Genomic DNA, 18,613 nt, shown 5'->3' on the forward strand with positions numbered 1-18,613 from the left:
GAGAGGGAGAGAGACAGAGGAAGAGGGAGAGAGGAAGAGAGAGAGAGAGAAACAGCTCAGCTTATCCCAGTTTTTCCATATGTGTGTAGCCTGTGGTTTCACCACAATCTGTCCTTTCTTCATCCCTATGTCACCCCAGGTCAAGTTTCCAGGACCAAGCTGTGCAGGATATGGCACCAGCGGACTTCATTTATTTGTTTGTGTGTTGGGGGGAGGGGATGATGCATGTGTGCCATGAGCACAGGTTAAGGTCAGAGGAACAACTTTTGGGATCAGATATCTCCTTCCACCTTGTAAGTCCTGAGACCCAAACTTGACAGACATCAAGCTTGGCAGCAAGCCAAATCTACCATCCACCATTCCACCATACCCCTAGGCCTTCCTTCAAAGCATATCCCAGATCTAGGAGAAGCAAGTCATCAGTTGGTAGCATATTTGCTTGCATGCACAGGGCATGATGGTACATGCCATCTCAATACTCTGGAGGTAAAGGCAGAGGAATCAGAAGTTCAAAATCATCCTCAGCAATATATAGTGAGTTCAAGACCAACCTGAACTACCTAAGACTGTCTCAAAATGAAACCACTACAGCAGAACATGTTCTCTGAAATACAGTAAATGTCCATGAGCATCTCTAGAATGGATGGTCAGGCTGGTTTACTCCTTTCGTACAATCCTCATTACTTACACAGTGAGACACTCCAGAGTTCACTTTCTGCTACCCTTTATTGATGATGTCATCTCTCCACCATTCTTGATCTGAATCATTACACTACCTGTTAGTTTCCCCTAGATGGTGCTAGAAAGAAATGTTTTAAGTCTTCCATTTCTTTGATATTGGTAGATACTGTATTTGTATAAAACGGTGTGTGTGTGTGTGTGTGTGTGTGTTCAGATTCCCTGAAACCAAAGCTATAAATGATTGTCAACTACCATGTAGGTGCTGGGAGTTGAGCCTATGTCATCTTTAAGAACAAGTGTCTTAACCACAGAGCTCTACTTTATTTATGAGACAAGATCTCTCACTGAACTTTGAGCTTATCCATTCAACAAGCCACAGAGCTCCTCTTGTCTCTTGATACCTTCCCAGGGTTACAGGCATGCCATCACTACATTGGCTACTTTGTGGAGTTGCTGGAGGTTGAACTTGGAGGTTGAACTGATGTTTGCAGGACATCAGGCATGTCACTGACTGAGCTGTCGGTACTCTGTTGAGCTGAACAATGCAGCCTAGGTGGGAAGCATTGAACACAGCCATCCTTCAGCAGGGTTATTATAACTGTTACACAAACCACTCCTCCCCATCAAAGAGGATAATCTGGCTACCCATTCAGGAAGTAGGGTAACAGGGTTAAAATCATCCCAGACTACCCCATTCTTGACTAGGTATTGGTGATAATCACTGTGGACAAAGGACAAAGGCCCTAGAGGAAACTCACTAAGAAGAAAAATAAGATCATTCTTAGGCAAGCAAACAAAGCCAAACAGCTTGGGACTGAGGCTGCAAGCTGGGGCAAGTCTCAGTTGAAAGCACCTTGCCTGTATCTCAAGGGAAAATCTCTCCTTACTAAAGGGTGGCTTGGTCCTGGGGTGAGAGCAAATGTTTACTGAGCCTAAGCAGCTACCAAACATCTCACTAAGTTCACTCTTTATGCATAATCCTCCCAAGAGCTCTTTTCCTTGCGTGGTCTGATCATGGACATTTCTTACTCTCAGAGCTCTCTATCATGTTTTGTTCAGGCATCATGGTTCAGAGGTTGGTACTGGGTGGGACTTGGGACGACCAAGAGTTCATTAACTCCTCTACCTCTTGGATTTCTTCCTTCCTAAAAATGTTCTCCCACCTCATTTTCTATAGTTACAACTCCTCGCTCTCCTCTCCCATCCTCTCCCTTAGAGCTTTCTGTTCAGCAATGAATGTTTTGTTTATCTTTCTTTGGTGGTTACCACTTATTTTAAAATGATATAGCTGTGTGTCCAGTCAAAGGGACCTTTGAGATCCATGTTTGTTTGTTTACCTCAGACTTATGTATCATGAGGGCTCATGTATCCCAGGCAGGCTTCACATTCACTGTGTAGCCAAGAATGACAATGAATTCCTGATCTCCTAACCCCACCCCCAATGCTAGAATTGGAAGTGTGGGCCACCAGGTCTTATTTATGAGGTACTGGGGATAAAACCTGTGGTCTCATGTGTGCTAGGCAAGCCATCTACCAATTGATCTACATCCTGCTACAGACTCATATTTGAACCCAGGTGATACATGAAATACATAGGTGACAATGAGAAACTTGGCCTCTGTGCATGTATATGTATGTGTGTGTTTATATGTGTACCTGAGCATGTGTATATGTATATACTTGTGTACATATGTGTATTTATGTTTGCTATATATGTTTGTATTTGTATATGTAGTTGTATGTGTATATGTATATGCATGTGTATAATGTATATGTATATGATGTATGTGTATGTGTATATGTGTTTTTAAAAGATGAGGGCCTTATCCTGGCATTGTGATAAATTGCTCTTAAAGGGCCGTCAGAATCCTTGGCTTCGGAAGGACTGGCCAGTAGGAACTCTGGTGCTAAAGTTCACACCACACACCATTCTGCCTCTGGGACAACTTTAGCTCCAGATGCGTTTCATCCCATTCTGGTCTTAGGTCACTGAAAGTGTTAAGTGAGCCAAGGAAGAAAATCTAGGCATGTCCTCTCTTCCCTTGAAAAGGGGAGTCTGTGCTTGAATTGCCCACCAAGCCAATACAAGACAAGCAGCCTGCAGGGCCTCCCATTGCTGCTACAACAAGTTGCCACATGTTTGAAGCTTAAAATCAACACAAGTGTTTTTCTCTCACACACAGCTCTGGAAACCAGAGGTGCACAATCACTCTCAGTGGACTACAGCTAATACATGGGCAAGGCTAACTTGCTGTTGACTATAACAGATTCGTACAACTTAGGGAACCACAGATTAACTATTCAGTCTCCTCTGCTCTATGAAGGTGCCCGGCCATGGAGACACACGATCCTAACTGTGCTCAAATAAAAGGGCTTGGACATATGCGTGGTATGTCTTTTAGCAAGGTGAGATCAGACAGAAAACAGTCTGTAGTACAGCACAGGAACAAATGTGCGTTGGATCCTATCTAGACAAGTAAAGATAAAGGTAGGGAGAGAAGGGGGCACTGGAGATACAGCTCAATTTGTAGAGAGTTTGCCTAGCATATGAGAAATCCTAGGTCCAACACCTAGCATCATATAAGCCAGGTGGTGGCTCATGCCTGTAATCCCAGCAAAAATATTAAATCCAGGCAGGATCGATCATTTAATCAACCATTTAGAAATTTTGCCACTTTAAGAGAGCACACACAAAGCCCTGACCTGCGCCTAAAGCTAGCTGCATCCTGACTTAGGAATCACAGTGAGGCCTGTGTGATCCGTGAAGAAAAGGAGGGAGGGGGAGGCCGGTGATTAAAGCAAGTGCAGAATACAGAGGGAGCAAGTGGGAAGCGCCGTGAAGTCCCAGCTGGCTAGCCATGACAGATCACATCTCCATTTGCAGTTAGAGTGGTGGAGGTGCGTGGTGGCGGCAGTTGGGGTCGGGGCTGCCTCACTCCCTCAACAGTTCTTTTTCATGGATTCTGGGGTGGGCTCTGTACCAGGGACTGAGCAATAAACCAGCCCTGGAAACTCAGAATGTGCAAAGATTTGTATTTATATGTCTCATTTTTTTTCTCCGAATAGTACTGCACAAATTTTGTAAAACAGGTTTTGGGGGTGCTTGTTGTGGACAACAGAACTTTTAGGGAGCAACCAACAATGGGTAGGTATTACTGTTTCTCTGGATAATAATCTGGGAGATCTCCCCGCTCCCATACCACTACGCTAATCCCCATCCCCAGTAGTTTATTAATATTTGTGTGTTTATTGGAAAGAGGAAGGTCCATGTATGGTATTGTGTGGTGTATTGTGTTGGTGTACGTGTGACATGGTGTGTGTGGTGTATGTAGGTAGAGGTGAGAGAAGGACATTGAGTAACTGCCTTATTGACCTCCTCCTTATTCCCTTGAAACAGTTTCTACCTGAACCTAAAGATAGGATGCCATGCAGAAAACTCCAATGATGCTCTTGCCTCCACCCCTAACAGTGTTGAGGTTATTGGCCCATGGGTCATGCCCAACTTTTTAATAGGGTGCTGGGACTTAGGTCCTCATGCTTGTGAAGCACATGCTCTTACCCACTGAGCCATCTTCCCAGAGTCTCAAGAGTCGCTAAAATTAACTGTGCGTTTCTGATTGTCCTGCCTCTGTCTTGAAAGTGCTGGTATTACAGGTGTGCACAACGCCAAGTTTATGTGGTGCTAGAGATTGAAACAAGGCTTTCACACATGCCAAACAAGCACTTCACAAACTGACCTACATACCCAGCCCTTACTTTTTAGTTCTTTCAAATAATCGACCTGCTGGTCCATTTTGTAGGAAACCATAGATGTGGTACCCACACAGGGCCTGACAGACAAACTCAATGAATTCAGTCTGAACTTTGAATTGAGCTTTGCATGGTCACAGGTGACACTGTTGCCAATATTTCTTTGTCTTCTTTGTTTTCCCATAAATACGGTCTCATCACCTGGTTGAGTAGAGTCTCAGAACCTACTGTGCTCCTGCTGGAGAACACTGTCATTTAGACATGACATTGTGTTGCCCTTTCAACCCTCAGCAGCTGTGACCTGCAAAATACTGGAAGCCTTCATTGTCTATCCTGGAACTGAGGAAGAATTCCCAATGTTTCATCCTTCCCAAGGAATTTACAGACCATTAACAGTTGCCGAGAAAGAAGTATTCTCCCCGGAGTTACAGCCACCCTAAAATCTTCCTGACAAAGCAAAGTTCCATTCATCACAGTTAACCCAGTGAGGTTTTGGGGCTTAATTACAGAGCATGGGTGAGGGATTACTGGCAGGAGTGAGTAACCCCAAAGCCCTGGAAAGCCTGCCCCAGCATGTGCCACAGCCTCTGATAGCTGCATAGGTAGTGCCTCCTTTCCCTAGTCTTTCCTAGTCTTCAAGCTCTAGCACCTCTCAAGTCCCAGTGGCCACATGCAAGTGCTGAGGAATTGCAAGCAAATGGTTGAAAAAAGTGCCAAGGGACCCCGGTGACAGTCCAGTGACCCTTCCTGCCTCCTCTTCCTAGGATGACACTTCAACAGTCCATAGTCCCAACTCTATGCTTTCCCTGCACTGCTGAACCCTAGTCAGGAGACACGTCTGATCTCATGAAGGTGGAGGCTCAGAGGATAGCGCCTTACAAGCTCTTATCCATACTTTTTTGAGTAATCCCTTACCTACCCTTGCTCCTGGAGGGGACTCGAATCAAACCCGTTGGTTTGCCAAACTAGATAGGTACAACCATTTCTTTGGTGTGTGGTGTTGTTCTATAGCTGAGGTAAGTAGACATTTGTTCACATCACCCCAGAAAATGTATAAACAACATTCTGGGAGCTACTGGACCCTAGACAGATATTTTGTTGGGTTTTGATTTGCACAAATAAATTCTACTTGTTAAAACTGGCCTAGTAAAGTTTGCCTCTCAACATACCCTACCCTTTTATTTCTTCCTCTATCCATAAACAAGATCTGTCTTCACCTTCTCTCCCTTAGATTAAAGGAATATTTTTAAACTGAGACATGGACCAGTAAAAATCATTTTACAGAATTTTAATATATAGGTTCTAAAAATTGTTTCCTATCTACATAAATGTACAACATCATGTGTCAATCAAATGGAACAAATTGCTCCATGTGCTCCCTGACGGATGCTCTAATGTGCAGACACACGCTGGGAAGGTCCAAGGGGATGTCTGATGTGAGCATTTCTCAAGCCTTTGATCACAGAAATGTGTTGAGCTGGGTCTCTTTCCTGTGGAACATATATTCATATTTTAGGTAAATGCTTATTTTTTAAAAAACGAAGAGGACGGGGATAGGGAGATGGCTCGGTCATTAAAGTACTTCCCATACAGGCATGAAGACCTACGCTCAATGCTCAGAACTTATGCAAAAATGCTAAGAACGGTGAAGCACATTCTTAATTCTGGGTGGGTGGGATCGACAGAACCCCAAGGCTTGCCGGGCAGCTGGTCTGGCCCAATCAGTGAGCTTCAGTTTCTACTGGGGATCCTTCCAACCAAAAAATAACAACAGTAAATAATAGCTGAGGAATGGTTGCAAACACACACACACACACACACACACACAGACACACACACATGCACTCATTTATACATATACAAAAGTAACAAGAGGCAGGCTTCTGTTTGTAGTTCTGTTTGGACCAACAAACTTCTTTTTTGAAAAAGACCGTGTACCCTCTAAGCAGCAGAGACCTACTGGGGCTAGCATAAAGACCTTGTGAGGTCACAGCTTAATTAAGTAGAGTTGAGATTGAAATCACATTGAAGTTGTGTAACTAGATTGAAACACCTTTCCAGTTGACTGCCACTCACTCTTTGTATTCTCAGTAGCAGAATGGAAGTGATCTGTCTCTAGGCTTTCCCATAGGTGAACCACCAGTGGGTATAAATACTTGTAGACATACTGATTCTACCAGCCTACTATGCAGCAGGGAGAAGCCCAGAGTGCTGGACACAGACCCAGGAACATTTAACCATTCTAAAAGTCATTCCATTATTGCATTAGCTGTCAGTCATTTTGATATAAAGCCTAGTATAAAAAGCTGTGTTCAATTTATCTCCCACTGGGGATCTAGACAAACTCAAGAGAGACTAGTCCATAAAGCCTATAAAGTCACAATCTTGAGAAGCCTGTAAGAACACTGAGGTTGTAAAGAAACTAAAGAACCATGTGATGGGAAGCTGCCATTGTTAATCTAAAACAACCTACAGGCTCTGGGGAAGAGAAACTCATTGATGCTTTGTCTAGGTCACGTTTTCCCATGGGCATGTCTGTAGAAGATTGTCTTAACTGATGTGGGAAGACCAAGCCCGGTGTGGGCAGCACTATTCCCTAGGCAGGTGGTGCTAAATGTGTAATGGCAGAGTAATCTAGCTGAGCACAAGCGAGAATGAACACATTTATTTCTTTCTGAAGTAACTAGCTGCGGTTCCTGCCTTCGCTTCACTTCAGTGATAGACTATGGCTAAAGTTGTAAAACTAAATAAACCCCTTTCATCTCTATGTTGCTTTTGGTCAGAGTATTTTATTACAGCAACAAAATTGAAACTGGGACAAACCAATGTTCCCAGGTAGCAATTAGCTCCTAGTAGCGGGAGAACCCTTTACCTGCTTGGTAGCACAGAGAAACTGGTAAGTGGATCCAATTATTTCATAGAAACAAGAAGGATACAGAGTAGCCAAAACAATACTTAAAATGAAGGGCAAATTTGGAAAACTTATTTAACCTGATTTCATAGCTTTGTTGGCTAACAGCAAGGAGTTGATAGAGGGTAGAGAAATAGATTAACAAAAAATCCAAAAATGATGCTTACCAGGACAGTAACACACTTCTTATCAGAGACATTTAAGACACTCAAAGGGAAAAGGTAACGTGATTTCAGACCTTCTAGGGACAGGGTTCTCAACCTGTAAGTTGTGATCCCTTTAGAGGGTTGAATGACCCTTTCACAAGGGTTACCTAAGACCGTCTGGAAACACAGATATTCACACTGCAATTTGTAACAGCAGCAAAATTACAGTTAAGAAGTAGTAATAAAAGTAATTTTATGGTTGAGGGTAACCACAACATAAAGAACTATATTAAAGTGTCATAGAATTAGGGGGAAGCCATTAAGACCACTTGCTCCTCTTGCAGAGGATCTAAACTCAATTCCCAGCACCCATGTCAGTTAGCTCAAAACCACTTTTAATTCTAGTTGAGGGGATCTGACAGCTTCTTCCCTGGTGGCATACATAGGAGCAGATGACACACACACATAAATTAAAACAAATCTTTAGTAAATAAGGTGGGGAGCAGCAGAAGACACACAAGCCTGACCCCTGCCTGACCTACATAAACACATATGTGCAGATTCAATCATGTACATATACAACCACATAAAGACATACATGTAACCAATGCCCGTTCAGTCAGCTACATACAAACAACAATATAAAACTGGAATGGAAAAAGACAAATAACCCAAAGAAAGACTGTGGGAAAGCTTCAACAATATTTCAGAAAACCGAATATTTGTGAACGGCCTACAAACAGCAAAAAAACAAAAAAAGTTCAGCATCACTAGCTATCAATGAAATACAAATTAAAATACTACTTAGAAATCACTACAAATGATCCACAAGGGGTGAAATTCAAATTATTAATACTATCATATCCTGGCATAGACATAGAAGCAAGAGAAATGTTCCCACGTGCCTGGTGGATATTAAAATGTCCCTTTAAAAAACTAGGAGCATTCTTTAAGTTAAATTCCTATTTTATATATAAATGTCAATGCACCAACCCCCCCCCCATAGACCCATTTTTTTGAACACTTGTCACCAGGTGGTAGCACTATTTCAAAAGGTTGTGGAACTTTTAGGGGATGGCTAAATGAAGCAAGTCATTAGGGGGCTGAGCCCTTATGTTTTAAAGCCCATCTCTACTTCCTGTGCACTGTGGCCTTTTGATCCATCAAGATGTGAGAAATCTTGGTCATACAGAGTTGTTACTATGAAGTCACCTGCCCCAGAGATCTGGCTTTAGCTTAGAGACAACCTGACTCATAACAACCAGTACCCGTGTCTCCACAGAGACCGTGATTAACTATATGCAAATGGGGAATTCAGAATACATGAATTGATCTTTGTGTTATCATGTAAGTTGTCAAAACAGCAGTATCCTTACAAAACCAAGTATTATGTCATAATTAAGGAACAATAGGCAGTTTGTCAGAAACATAAACTGGCATTCTCCAAGGCCATGAAAAATACCTGTGTTGAAAATTCATGTTTATTGAGATGCCAAGTTTGCAAAAGATATGACTCTTCGGTTCTAGTGACTTTCCCTCTCACATAACACAGGGGAGAACATGACACTGTTTAATAAGTATCTATGGCTAGGTATCTGGCCAGGCTGACCATAAAATACAGTAGACGGGGATATTCCTCAGAAGATAATAAAAATATTGGAAACAACCTTCCGTTTATACCTAAAAGCAAAGGATACTATCATTTATAGAAATTATTACATTGTAATGGCTTCAATGTGTAATTATAAATGGGAGATAGCATCATTTTAAAGAGTTTTTTTATTCTATGTGTAAAGTGTTTCCCCACATGTGTGTATGTGCATAGTATGCAGGTCTGGTATTCTCAGAGACCAGACAAAGGTGTCAGATCCCCTGGAATTGAAGTTACAAGAGATGGTAATCTGCCTTGTGGATGTTGGGAACCTAATCCAGTTCCTTTATAAGAGCAACACATGCTCCTTTAACTGTTAAACTGTCTCTCCAGCCCCCATTTTAAAATATATATATATAATGAAACAACATGTGGGAAAGAAGCAGCATTATCTATAAAATAGCATTTAGGGCTTGGGATATAGCTTACTCCGTGGAGTGCTTGCTGAGTATATTCAAAGCTTTGGGTTCCTTCCCAAGAACCATATAAACCAGATGTCCTGGTATATGCCTGCAATCTAAGTGCTCATGATTGGAGACAAGAAAATCATAAGTTCAAGTTCATCCTCAGCTACACAGCAATGTAGAAATTCGTGTACCCTGGATTACAAAAGACTCTGTCTCAAAAGACCTCTATTTTCTAGGATGGTTGAAAGAAACACCATCATTCTACGCATTACCCTCCACAGTGGAATGCTTGTGACCTCACTGACACACCCAAACCTCCCACAGTTCTCAGTTCACCTTCCATTCTTGGTGGCATGCACTCTGTGTGTTAAGACATAGGTCTGAAGAACCCTATTTACCATAAAAGTATCTACATTGGTTCCTTCTCATGTTTTGAGACAAAGGTCCTGACACAAGCTACTTAAGGGAGAATGTCTCTGTTTTGGCTCACAGGTTAATGATACAGCCCATCATGGTGTTGAAGACATAATGGCAGGAATCTGAGACACCCACAGTCAAGAAGCAGAGAGAGATGAATGCTGGTGCTCAGCTCACCTCCTGTTTATTCAGGTCAAGACCCCAGACCATGGAATGCTGACACTCACAGACTGGATGAATTTTTCATCTCAGTTAACCCAACCTAGAAACTTCTCACAGAATACCCAGAGACTTGCCTTCTAGGTGATTCTAGAGTGATTCTAGATGCCAACCACTTCTAATGACTACCTGTTCTCTACCTGTTCACCCCTCTAAAATTGCAGGCTATGGTTTTTTACTGGTTTATGAGATGCTGTGTGCTGTAGTTATCTGGCTCTCAAGCCTGCTTCTTTCATGTGGCAATAAGAGGGTAAGCACTTCACCTCTTTACAAAGCTCCACAGCATGTCTGTAGAGCGTCAGCCTATACTCTACCATCTGGACATGTCAGAGTATCTTCATGTCACCTATGGAAAAATATTCTTGTTGCTTCTAAGTTTGGACGATTGTGAATCAACTTGGAATACACATCTGCATGCAGGCCTTGTGGGGCATGTTGTCAACTCCTTTGATCAAATGCCAAGGAGATAAATTACATGGTAAGAGTTTTGTAAAGAATAACTGAGCCATCTTCCAAAGTGGCTACTCTATTATGTGCTGCAGGCAATGAGAAACCATTTCCCTTGGTCCAAACCCCAGCCAGGGGGATAAAATGCTGCTAGTGGTATACAGTGGTGTCTCATGATTGTTCTAATTTACATTTCCCCTATGACTTATCACATGGATCTCCTGACATGACCATTTGCCTGACAGGTGTGTTTTTTCATGAAGTGTCTGTTAGAATCTTGTACCTTCCTTTCTTTCTTTGTTCTTTCTTCCTTCGTCTTTCCTTCCTTTCTTATTTATAAATTTAATTTTGTGATGTTGGAGTTCAAACCCAGAGCTTTCCACTTGTTAGACAAATGCTCTAGCACTGAGCTGTATTCAATAAGTTTCCTCCTACCTCAGCTGTCCCCAGCCCCCAGGAACTAGACTGGCTGTCACATTCGGCTCTCTTTCACCTGTTCTGCATCAGGTTGACCAAATCTTTGTTGCTGTGTTTTAAGGATTTGTATGGGTTTTAGGCATAGCTCTTCCAGGTAGCATTTTCATACATAAGTCTCCACTCTAAGGAGACTCCTTTCAATGAACTCATGCCATCCACTGTTTGCCCCATTTCGGCAGACTCCAGTGCACTACACTGTCCACATCACTAAACTTTATCAGACATAACTTACTCTTTAAAAACACTTTTGAATCTTTGAGAAATTCATACAAGGCAGCTTTATGTTGTAATCTCCCACTCCTCCCCCTAACTCCTCCAAGATCCAGTTCTAACTCCTGACACACCTCCCAAACTTTATGTCCTTTTTTAAAAAATAGCCCACTAAGTCTAATTTTTATAACAGCCAGTTCTAAATATAAGATACAAACCTACATTTTAGCAGTGCAGCCTTTTAGGGCAAAATAATAATAATAATAACCCTCTTCTTCTTTTTCTTTTTCTTTTTCTTTTTCTTTTTCTTTTTCTTCTTCTTCTTCTTCTTCTTCTTCTTCTTCTTCTTCTTCTTCTTTTTCTTCTTCTTCTTCTTCTTCTTCTTCTTCTTCATCATCATCATCATCATCAAAAAATTTATTTCTTGAACTGGAGAGAGGGCTCTACAGTGAAGAACACTTTGCTGCACTTACAAAGGATACTGATTTGGTTCCCAGCTCCCACATGAGCTGGTTTACAACCACCTGTAAGTCCTGCCCCAGGGAAACAAAGCCTTCTTTTGGCATCCATATAAATATGCACACATGTGGCATACATTCAACATGGACATACACGCAAACACTAATAAATAAATAAATATACACATGCATACATACATACATACATACATACATACATACACAAAATCAAATCCTATTTCCTTAAAAATCTATCTTAATCATCTCCAATTCGATAAGGTTGGGGAACAAATAAATTTAATATTATTCTGTCACCAAAGCGAAAGGATGTTTTTTTCTTGAGCTGATGTAATCGCTAGTATTTTTCCTAATTATTAATTTGGAAACGATTCCAAATGACAGCAATGTTTCTTCCTGGACAGATGTGAATAAACGATTTCAGTCAATTTCCTTTTTACTTATTTGCAAACTTTCTCCTGTGCCTTCATTAAACAACTCCATTCTATCTGAATGATAACTGCTCTCACTTGCTCTCTCCTCAGATCCCTCATAAACACGTGTTCTTTTATGCAGCCAACTCAACCACCTGGCACTGAATATTTAAAGTCAAGAGAATCCCTGGCGACTGGCATTCATTCATTCGTTTTGCTCCACATCTGGCTTAGCTATGGTCTTTGAATATTCGGGTTTCATCTCTTATCCGACAATTCATAATAAGAAGGGGGAGTGTGGGACAAACGAGGGAAAGAAAAATGGGTGAAAGTAAAGCGTGGTGGAGTGTGGTGGATAAGTATTTGGGTGTTGCCTTAGGGTTCTCTAAAGAAATAGAACCATTGTGGTTCTGTGTCCAGTGGAGTCCAAAGTGGGGCAAAGGAGGGGTCTTCTCCCTTCTCCCAGGATCTCAGTGTTTCAGCTCTGTTAAGGGATGGCCTTCTCATACAATCTTTAATGAAGCAGTTTTTTGAGACAATCTTAGCTTGTGTGTATTTCTTTACTCAGGGTGGCCCTGAATCCATACACTTTATTCAGGGTGAATCAAGAGTTATACAGTTTTGGGGAAAGGGGTGAGGATATTCAGTGTTGGCAAAGATCATCAGCTGAAGGCTTAAGGTACTGAGATGTCTCATTAGCATAAGGAGGCATTCCAGAAATCTCAGCTGCTGGAATATGTATGTGACATTCCTTAGGTGTGGAGTCTAGGATCCTCCAGAGGAGAGAAAGCCCTGCTGACAAACTGAGTCTTCCATTTTGCATGGGCCATCTAGTAATTTTATACTTTGACCTTAGCAATGGTTTTCCCCAACGAACCATAGCGTGCTTATATACTACAAAAGTGATACGTTAGATTGGCTTAAGCAATATAGGCTGAGTCTCTAACAAAGAATATCTATCTGTACACTGGGGTGGCTCAGAACTGCCAGCTACCTCATCTGTGAGGCTGCTTGCAGCAGTCTCAGCCTGGGGCTAAAGGTCTAAAGGATTCTGGGAACACCACTGGTCTTCAGTCCATGTGATAGCTGGGCTCTGGCACCACTGAAGGAAGGAGTGTCAGGAGCAACAGAGTAGATGCATTCACCAGCAAGATGTAAAGGCAATGAGACAAAAGGCAAGACTTTCCCCTGGGCCTGCTCTTGTCTGGTTGTCACTGGAAAATACCATCCACATTTGTAGTGAGTCTTTCTACTTCAGATAACCTGATCAAGGAAATCCCTCACAAATGTACCCAGCAGCTGATCTCTCAGTTGATGTTAGATCCAGGAAGGTTGATAGCCATCCTGTGTAGTGTTTAATAAAAAATGAATCAGAAGGTAGGAGGGTTTTTATTTTTTGTTTTGGTTTGGTTTTTTGTTTTGATTTTTGGATTTTAGTTTTTGTTTTGTTTTCTTTTCTTTTGGGTTTGGGTTTTTGGTTTGGTTTAAATAAATAATAAAGCAAGCTGAGCAATCCATGGGGAGCAGTCAGTAGGCAGTGTTCCTCCATGGCCTCTGTTTATGTTCTAGCTTTCATGTTTCTGCCCTGGATTCCCTTGATAATGGAGCGTGATTGAGATGTGGTCATCATTTAATAAACAAATAAATCATAAAATAAATTTGGTCATCATTTCTTCCAGAAATAGACACTTAACTACAACAAAACACTGTGTCTCTCACTGCTCCAGACCATGCCAAGTAGGCTAGGCTGTTAGCAAACTTAAGGGGTACCTGTCTCCACCTCCCCAGTACTGGGATTATAAGAGTGTACTACCAGGCTCGGGTTTTTTGTTTGTTTGTTGGGGTTTTTCTTTGTTGTTGTTATTTTTAATGTTAGTTCTGGAGACCAACCTGATACCCCCATGCTTGCACAATCAGTACTTTAACACCTGATCCATCTCCTCATTCCGAAATGTGCAATTATTTATTTATCCAACATCTATGACAAATATGTTCCTACTTTCAAAAGTCTGGATTTCAAATTTTTGTTTCATTTATTTATCCCAATAAAAGTGTGTGTCAAGGCCTACGGTGTGGCAATCAGAGGACAGTTTGTAGAAGTTAGTTCTCTCCTTCCACCATATGGGTCCTGGGGATTGAACTCAGGATGTCTGGCTTGGCAGGAGGGGTCTCCACTGAGCCATTCTGCTGACCCCAAAGTTTTTCTTTTATTTCTCATAAGTGGGTGATAAAATGGATGAGATCACAGGCAAAGTCTTCTTGTAGTCCATTAGACTTTGTATCCACACAGGTTCCTTAATCAATACCTTCTGGGCACCAGCACTTTAACTAACTGTGATGGCTTGGAAATGAGTCTGTCAAAGTCTTTGGCTGTAAATGTCAGCAACACCCAGGACAGAAGATTAATTATCTTCACATCCAACCTGTGGTTACTATTTGAGGTACAATGTTTCTGCAACATCAAAGAGAATTTTCTAGAGAGTTCTTTGAAACACTGTTTTTCCTTCAATGGCAGGTGTTACAACCTCAAGAAATCATTTGTTTTCCTCATTAAAATAAAACTTATGAAGAAGTTTCAGAAAACACCAGTCCAGGGAACTGAGGAGATAGCTCAGTGGGTAAACAATCACTGTGCACATATGAGGACCCAAGTTCGAATCCCCAGGAAGCACATACATGCTAAATATGTGTGGTGACCCTTCCCAGTAATTCCAACCTTGGAAAACTGTGACGGGATTATAGGAGCAATCTAGAGAGCTTCACTAGCCCAGTCTTCAAACTTGGTTCAGTGGAGAGACACTGCCTCAATAAATAGTATAGAGTAATCAAGGAAGACTTCAGATATCAACCTCAGGTTTTCATATGCATGCACATGCACCTACAATGTGTACACAAATATACAAACAATCATACACAGATGCGTACCACATATAAACATATGCGAAATTTAAACATACCCAGTATTGATAGGAAGGACAGGGGATCTGAAAGAATTGACAAGAAGAACGTAGCCAGCAATCTGGTATCTTGATGCCCCTGCAAAACTTAGCTTCTGTCTCCACCATGGCTCCCTGAATACTCACAGCACAAACAAGCAAAGCTGTGTTTGGGATTCTCCAACTTCCCTGAGTATTTTCTCTCTCTACCTGACTGGTGGCATCTCAGTTTCTACACCGTAGGATTTTAGTTGTCAGTGTTCAGCACTGTGATGTCATCATCAAGGTCAAATAATGTCCACCATTGCTGTGACAAAGCACCACAACCAAAGCAGCTTGAGAAGAAAGTAGTTTGTGTTTACAGTTCAGGAAGGATGGAACCCATCATGGAGGCATAGGTGTGGCACCAAGAGCAGGATGCTGGCTGATCACACATGGGAATGGGAATGGAAGTGGGAAGTAAATGGTGTAAGATTATTTGTCCTCAAAGCCCAACCCTAGTGACACACCACCTTCCTTCTAAAGGTTCCATTTCTCAAACAGTACCAGTAACTTGAGTCTCTGGGGGACATTTCTTGTTCAAACCACTACATTCTCTCGGACAAATTTTAATGACAAATATTTGGTTTACTTATGTATCCTTTCAGTCATCAGACGTCTACTAGAAAAAGTGTCTGGAGAGATGGCTCAGCCAGTAAAAAAAAATGCTCGCCATGCAGGTGTTGAGAACCCAAGGTCAACTATGAGAACGCATGTAAAAAAAGCCAGGCATAGCAGCACACACTTGAAATCTCAGTGCTGGGGAGGCTTGCTAGCTAGCCAGCCTAGACAGGCCAGTGAGCTTCAAGCCAATGAAAGCCTGTATCAAAACCACAACAGCAACAACAAAGAATGTGGGGAGAGTCTGAAAAACTTGTGACATAGGAGGTTGCCCTCTGACCATGTTCACACATGCACTTGCGTCATTTGCATGTGCACACACACACAGAAAACACCTTCAGTAGCAGGAATGATGCATGATTTGACAAAAAAAAAAAAAAGGCATGACAATCCTAATTTGCCCTGATACGTTATTAAAATAACTTGTAAATCTTGTCTCAGCTTTCGGGGCTATTTCCATGGACCTGACTTGACATGCAGGGCAAGGGGTGCTTATAGCATCATTTCAACACACAAGTGTGGGCACAGCTAGCAGTGTGGGATTTAGAAGCACCAATCTACAGTGCCCTGTCTGTCTGTCTGTCTGTCTGTCTGTCTGTCTGTCTACCCGACTGACCTACTTACCTACCTACCTACCTACCTACCTACCTATCTATCTATCTATCTATCTATCTATCTATCTATCTATCTATCTATCTATCTTTTTTAAATTACAGGGTCTATATAGCCCAACCTGGTCTCAAGCTCATAATATGGCCCAAGGCTAGCCTTAAACTTTCTTCTACCTCCCAAGCATCAGGATTCAGGGTGTGGACCACCAAATAATCACGCGACATGGCTAGAATGCAGGTTTTGTGCAAACACTCTACCAATGGAGCCACATCGCAGCCCCTCTGTGGACCTTCTTTTTAAGCCAGGGGTAAGAAGTGTTGATGGAGATGTCCATAACTGACTGGAAACTGTGCAAACAAGCTAAGTTTGATCTGCAGAGCAGGACAGGAACCCTCTTTATCCCACTGTGGGCAAAGTCGCTGACATGAACACAGCTCCTTTGAAAGAAAAGCAGAGAATGGATGTCTTGAATTGTTCTCAGGAACTCATTGAAATTAGCCTTGTTTGAACAATCGGAGCTTTCAGGAAAAATTGCTGAGGTCTTGGTCCTCATGGTCGGAAGCAACACCTTATATCTTTGCTCAGGGAGATTTGTAAGGGCTTTGGGGCTGGTGCATCATCTCTGAAATATTATCCTGGCTTTATAGTGGTCCTTGGCACTGGGCAACATGGTTTGAACTTTGAAAATGCTAGCGGGAATTATACAAGTCAAAAGACTATCACCTGGCTTCCTCTCAGCTCACTTTGTGGCACTCCAGAGAGAGGCTTTATGAAGTTTGACAAGTATCTTTCTTTCCTATATTCACCAAACAATTCCCCTGCCAACTGTCCTAATATTTCTAGATTTTTCTAGGGGAGTAGTGTTATAGCAGTATATTTTCAATTAGATTCCACCCGTCGATTGGCCCATAAGTATCTGTGCATGGATCATTCTGAAGTTAGATATGTGCATATGAGTAAACACATATGTCCATGCTCATAACATTACTTTCCTTTACAGTTATTTATATTTGACTGTTGGAATTCATGCATGTGGAGGTCAGAGGACAACCTGTCAGAGGGGATTCTCTCCTTCCAGCATATGATTTCCAGGAATCAAACTCAGGTCATCAAACTGCAGTCACCCTTACCCACTGAGCCATCTTGCAGGCTCACCATCGCATACTTTCAAGCAGTCTTCCTGTGGTAGAAAGGAAGATAGTGATGTGCTTTAAAGTCAAGTCTGTAAAGAGAAGCAAAGCCAAGCTCCGGTCTCAGTGCTGTCACTTGCTATGGAAACCAGGTCATCAAGTTCTTATTACTCCTACAGAGGTAAAATGAGCTGATGTTCGCAAAGTACTCGGACAGTGCCTGTTGCATGCTAGAGGCTAAAATAACAGCCATATTTACGATTATTATTGTTTTTCTATTAGGTTGTTGTTACTACTTTTGTTTGAAAAGAGCCCTAGAAAGATGGGGAGATAGCTCAGTGAATAAAGTACTTCTTGCACAAGCATCAGGTCCAGAGTTCAGATCCTCAGGACTCAGGTGTGGTCCTAAGTGTTCGTAACCATGGTGCCGGGGAGGCAGACGAGCAGAGCCTTGGAGCTCACTGGCTAGACAGGCTAGCTGAGTTTATAAACTCCAGGTTCAGTGAGAGTCTGTAGAGAAAAAAAAGGCAGGGAGAAACTAAGGAACATACTCAACATCAACATCACACACACACACACACAGAGAGAGAGAGAGAAAGAGAGAGAGAGAGAGAGAGAGAGAGAGTAGAGAAACAGAGACAGAGAGACAGGGAGGGAGGGAGGAGAGAGAGGATAGAGAGTGTCAAAACCTCATTTCTGGTGCCTCCAATCTTTATGGTGTGTACCTGCTTTTATTCTAATGCGAATTTGTACCCCCCCCCAAAACTGTTTGCACAAGAGGGTCTGCACAAAGCTTCTGGGAACCTGCCTCCAGTTAATTTTGAATGGTAATTAAAAATGCCAGCAGCTAATAACTGGGGAGAAGAGAGAGAGGTAGGGTTTATGTTTCCTGAGCTTGGGACCAGGAGGAGAAGGAAGGAGGAGGGAGACAAAAAAGTTGCCACAGAAGGAGGCAGAGGGCTGTTCAATTGGGTCAAGAGCAGCCAAGATGGAACATAGAACTTAGTAAGTAATAATACAGAGTTATCAGTGGAGAAGAGGATTCTAACAATGTAGACGTTAGGCGTTTG

Source organism: Micromys minutus (genome assembly GCF_963924665.1).
Source record: "Micromys minutus genome assembly, chromosome: 6".
Classification (NCBI taxonomy): domain Eukaryota; kingdom Metazoa; phylum Chordata; class Mammalia; order Rodentia; family Muridae; genus Micromys; species Micromys minutus.